Below are 6,109 nucleotides of genomic sequence, written 5' to 3'. Positions count from 1 at the left end.
AATTCAGGATTGAGGAGAAAGTAAACATACCGCCTTTTCATTTTAAGCCAAAACACGTTTTCCACATGTTCATAAAAAACCTTTATCACAATTATGGCTCACTTTGCATTTCCCACACATTTTTTTTAATATTTGGCAAACACAAACCAGACCAGCAAAAACCATACATATACTTTGGTTAGCTGACAAGTTGATTTATAGGCAGAATAGCTGCAAGTATAGGAAGGATAAGACTTATTTCTTATAATTTTTTACATAGGAAAATTATTGGTCTATTTGGATTTCGGAATGTGCAATAAGAAGAAAAAACTTATTCAGGCGATTTATTTTAAAAAATGTATTTGGGCAAAAGTTCTCAATAAAAATGAAGCTATCAAAAAATAATCATAATAAATATGAGTGGTAGTATCAATGCTCTATATTGCTGTGAGACAGGAGGAAACAAACATTATAATACTGGTATTTTTCTTACACCTTCTGTTTTCATACTGTATACAGATGTGAGAACCTGTCATCTTACTGAAGTTCTTTAAACTCAATTAAAACCAATTCATTCAGCATTAACATCAATCAAAATCTACCCATCAGATCTCAAACTGACTCAAGCCAATAACAATCTATTACATAAAAAAAAAAAAAAAACACTATCGTTTTTTTTTTCTTTTTCTTTTTACTTTTTAAGAAATAAAGGTGCATGTTATCTCCTCAGTTTATCTCTCTATTGGTGGAGCAGCAGGTGAAACTGGCTGGGAGCTTTGTCCCGGGAAGCGAAGGATTCAAACGCTCGAGGTCAAGGTGCGCTGCTAATCCAAGCAGCTGTGTTAGCAGGATTAAGACGAGGCCAAAGGCATCGGTCCATTCACCTAAAACAGGTATTGCCATGACGACGACCTGAAGGGGGACACAGCTGCAGCACCTGCTTGAGTTAAAAACAGCGCTGGACAAAACGTGTTGAAGTCCAGCTCAGCGATAATCGTGCACTGCCTCATGCATGTTTTGGATCCTTTTTTTTCTTCCTTTCTTTCTTGTTTGTTTTGCACATAACTGTACAAAATACATAATATGGTAACTATCAATATGTGTTTCTATTAGTTATGAATTTTTTTATGGAAGATAAAATCTAAATTTAAGCAGCTTTTGATTAAAATTAAAGGAAAAGACCAGTGTCTAAACCCACAGTTGAAGGAAGAAAAGTACTGTTGTCCTTATCTTTGTCGAAGTAAAACTATTATTGCCATCATGGTTTCCGAGATATAATTTTAACACCAAAACACAAATCCCCTGAATCTCGATTAAGATTTAAATTCTCTCTCACACACACCCTGCGGTCTGACTGATGTGGTGTTGCGGCCCCGGGGGCAGTAATTGAATTGCTTTCCAGAGAATACTAATGGGCCTTAATGTTGAGATAACTGATACTCAAACAATGAGTGATCATTGACAGCATGTGTTTCTGCCCTGTAATAAACATGTCACGGTGACACAGGCAGCCAGTTGGCTTGTAAATTAATTTGTCCCCCGTGTTCTGTCCCATCCGCTGCCTCACACACACTCAAAGAGACATGGATGTTTGTACTATGCCTGTGAGGACTCTGTTCCATCAAATTCTGTCATAAATGAAAAGGGAGAAGCTTTTGCAGGAGCTTCAGCTTAGTAAAATATTGGTCTGTCAGAGCATGTTTGTGAAGTTCTGCTCCTTTAGGGAAGTGTCAGCCTGTTGGTGACAGATAAAAAAAACAAGGGGAATCACAAAGACAGTAGGATTTAGCATCTGGGGACCATGAACATCTTTACAAAATTTCAGAAGAAGCCATAGTTGTTGAGATATCTCAAAGTGGACCGAACTTGCTGGACTGTCACACAGAGCTCCACCATGTCCTCACTGTCAGGTGACGTCCTCACAAAGATGGCAGAACGACTGTACACACCCACCCACCGGCGCAAGCGCATCTGCAGTATAGTTGCATCTCTAAACACAGGTTCAGGCTGGTGCAGAAACAGATCAGGATGAAACGTCTTGACAATAGATCAGCGGTATTTGTCTTAAAAAACAAAGCACTGTGCCCATCGCATCACTATTTTAATAAGATGGTTCGTTCAGCAATAGGTGATTCATGCTTTCACTGAGTTTGATCAAACAAAATCAGTATTGAGAGGTAGTTGGACACACACCCACATCTTTTCACTTTCCTTTGGTTACTGTTGAGGCCAAACCTGATTACTCCTCCTCGTCGTCCTCAGTTCTTTTCGGCCATCTGGGACAAGTTTGTGCAGCACAGCAGACAAAACTGAATGCGATCTGTTAGTTTAAGCTGGTTAGAGAAGGAAATCTGAACATAAGTGGTTGTAATCTGCAAAATCCAGCCATAAAATGTGTCACTCCGAGACATCTATGTAATGTGGATATGATTTAGTTCACGTGTGGACACAGCATTTTAGTCTGGTCCAGCTGGTTTTCATTATCAGAAGTTCCCTAGAGGTGCACGCCCCATGAAGTGTCTCGGATAGAAAGTGTCGTCACCCTCAACCACAGCTCCGACTTGACCAAAGGCCCCCCGACAGTACCCATCCAAACTTCCCCTACCCAGTACCTCTGCCAAACGGTGTTTGTGTAAAAACCCATTCCCTTAGTGTAATCGCAGGCTAAGCTAACAGTTCTCAATAACCTGTCCTTCATCATTGTCTCATCCAGCAACACCTCAACATTTCTTACAGCCCTGACAACTACTCAGCGTCAGTTATTGGGTTTCGACCGGAGCAAGTCGGCCACGATTCAGCTGGGGATTCGAGAGAATACCACCATGTTTTGGAAACTGGGGGCTGATGATGAGAGATGTAATATGTAGAAAAGGATTTTCATCCCACGCAGTGTCCACAAGTGCTGGTGGTTTTCTGGCTTTGGACGGTCAAACTGGGGAAGGTACAGCCGCTGTAGACTGGCATAACAATAAGCACCCTGTGAGATGTGTGTGGGCAGGAGGAAAGTGTGGGTTTCTAACGCAGCGCAATGACGAGACCCATTGTGTTCGGTTTACATTTACGTGTACAGCGATCAACATCAGCACCAAACAGTGGTTTTTAACATAAAAATATTATGAACTAATAAATGCAGATGTATCATTATGGGTTAACCACCTGTCAGCACATAAAGTGGTTAAAATTAACTCCACTTTTACCAACAGTGACCTTTGACCCCTCTTTTCATTATTGAATGCATGTTTTGCAATAGTTGCCATATTCAGTATTGTTTTAAATATTTTGTTTTCTTAGTGAAAAACTTTTATTTTATACCTAATAGTGAAAAAATGTAGACAATCTGCTTAGTAAAGGATTCAAAGTGCTACTTCAGGCCATACTTTTTGTGTGTACTTGTATCACCTCTGCACACACTGCATGTGATGTTGCTGCGTATGGAGCTGTGTAGCTGCACACTGTGCTGACCTTTGTCCTCCATGAGATTAGACCACCAGGGATAATGTCGGGGGCTCGTTGGTTACAATTGGCAAATGCTCTCGAATAGGAGGGATGTAAAATCGAGCAAGACTCCTTTGTTTTCAAGTTGTTACTTTCAGAGCAAATTGATATTTTTTACAGTAAACAGCACCTAGTGATTTCAGTGTTGTGGTGGACGGGAGTTAGTGTGGGGACATTTTTATAATCATCACCACGTGGCAGAACACACAGTGCATCCCAGCTTGCAAACAAATGACCCAGAAATCATAAATCTTTTGGCTTGTGCCTTCAGGTGTCACCGCAGCAGGAAAAAAAAATTACTCGAGAAAGACAAAAAACAAAAGATCATCAATTGACATGAAGGCATCATTTGCTTGTTTGGTTCTGCACCTCCTGGGATGATTATAGTACTGCTGGTAAAAACCAGATAGTGGATCCAACTACAAAGATTCTTGTAGCTGTGAATTCAGGACATTTCCGGACCAGAAGATGAAATGTGTTAGTAATTACAAGAAACCTTTTCCAGTTATTAACCTTAACTGCTCCTGTGGTCTACTGTAACACACTGTAGTGTTTTTGACAGATGGTGACCTGAACTCTCAGGAATCTGAGGTTTGCCTTCAGGTAAACATACACTTCAACAAATATCGAGACTTGAGTTTCCAAAAATAATAAAGTGACTCATATTCTCAGTCATGCATATGATCCCAAAAAGGTCATTCCAGTTGCAACCAAATAGCAATTTGAAGACAATTAACTCATTAGATTTTCCCAGTCCTTCTACTAAACACCTAATTATAAAAGTAGGTAATGAGTTCGACTTGAGTGCAGGATTTGCATTTTGACTACATGACACCTCTGCAACGATCTAACAAGTACTTCAGTATGCAGCTCTGTGAAACACCTGGCTGCCCAGATCTCCACACTCTGCACAGCTTTGACCCAATGTTCACATCTCTTTTCAGCATCTGGTGGAGAAAACACAACCCTCCGTCTCCCAAACTTCTCATCCCTCCCTGGTTCTTTCACCCACATTCCGCTTTCCTGTCACCCTGAGCGGGAATCAACGCGCAGCCCGGCTGGTGCTGGTTTGTGGAGTTTGAGGGAAGCTGTCATGATGTCACCACCAGAAGGCGGACCCCCCCTCCCTCCCTCATCTTGCACCCTCCTTGTCCCTCTCCAAGCTAAACAGATGAGATCAACTCATATTTCCCGATGTTGCTTTATCTCTCACCAGACACCATCCAGTTTCAAACTGTGGCACCTATTTTGGGACCTAAAGCATTTAGCATCACAGCTTGCTGGTCTGCTCAAAGACCAGATATTTGCCAAATTTTTATAAAAATTTTATTCTTCCTCATAGTTTTATTGAACAAAAATGTCACCAATCGAGACATGATCACAATTAACCTGCAACTGTAGTCTGGCCACTTTATTACTAAAATGAATGATCAGTGATGAAGATGTAGAAACAGAATAGGAAAAGAGAATATGAAAAAATATATGATCTAAGCCCATGTGTCATTTTGAAGCAATGCTGATGCTAAAGCAACTTAAAATCTTTCATCAGCAACAAAGTTGGAGTGAACAGAAGGCGGCAGAGAAATTGTGGTCCTTTGGTGACACCCCGTGGTCACAACGTGCAGCTGGATATTTAATGACACCAACAGCAAAGATCGAGCTAGATGAACGAATGATTTTATTATTTAAATTGTTCTTTTTCCCACTAATTGGTTCTTCGCTTTCACTGGTTTCTCTTCATATTCGTAACATTGTAGACAAAACAAAAATGTCTACATATAAATTGACTGTTTAATTGGACTCAAAATCATTTCTAGTGCCTAGTATAGAATTAACATTTAGGAAAAAAGCTTAGTCAAAAGAGTCTCGTATTAACTTATGACATACAATAGTGTGCAAACATCTAAGGCCACCATTAGATTTGTTGCTTTAGCAATGCAGTTTATTATTTCCTTATTAGACCATCAGAACAAAGTATTTAAAAAAACACAAATGTTGAAAAAACAAAACACAGCTTTACAGGTTAATGTGACAAATGACCTCTGCTTGTGTATAGCAGGTCTTGAACTCTCTTAGGAGCATAAGACCAAGACAATAGAATTGAGTTGTTGTGATTGCACAAAAGAGCTTTGGTCATTGAAGCAGAAATAGTAAACACGACCCTTTAAAAACATAAAAACACTACATCCATAAACATAAAGGCAGCTATCAAGTCTCTGTTAATGTGTTGTCTGAGTTTGTAGATCTGATGTCCCCTGGGGGGCAAAATGATTTGGAGATGCCCTTGATGAGGGCCTTTAAGGATTCTCCCACCTCTGGAGAGGCAACTAGCACTGGAGATGTCCTGGAGGGAGGGCAGTGAAGAAGAAAAACTCAACACCTGATGAGATGTTTCACAGAGTTTCTTCTATGGACCTAGCTCAGCATCTGGATGCCAAATGGATTCTTCCACAGTCTGAAGATCAAGAGTGGTGGAAAGATTCTCGATCTTCAGAGCAACACGAAACCACAACCTAATCCACTGGCATGTTGGTCGAGCCAGTAACTTCACACTGAAAACAGGCAGCTCCAAAGGTGCGGACAAAGAGGAAACCATGTGCCCGCCCTCGGCCGTTGCCATGGCTACCGCCAGAAG

This window comes from Channa argus, chromosome 7 (genome assembly GCF_033026475.1).
Source record: "Channa argus isolate prfri chromosome 7, Channa argus male v1.0, whole genome shotgun sequence".
In the NCBI taxonomy this organism is placed as follows: Eukaryota; Metazoa; Chordata; class Actinopteri; order Anabantiformes; family Channidae; genus Channa; species Channa argus.
This window is presented reverse-complemented; position numbering follows the sequence as displayed.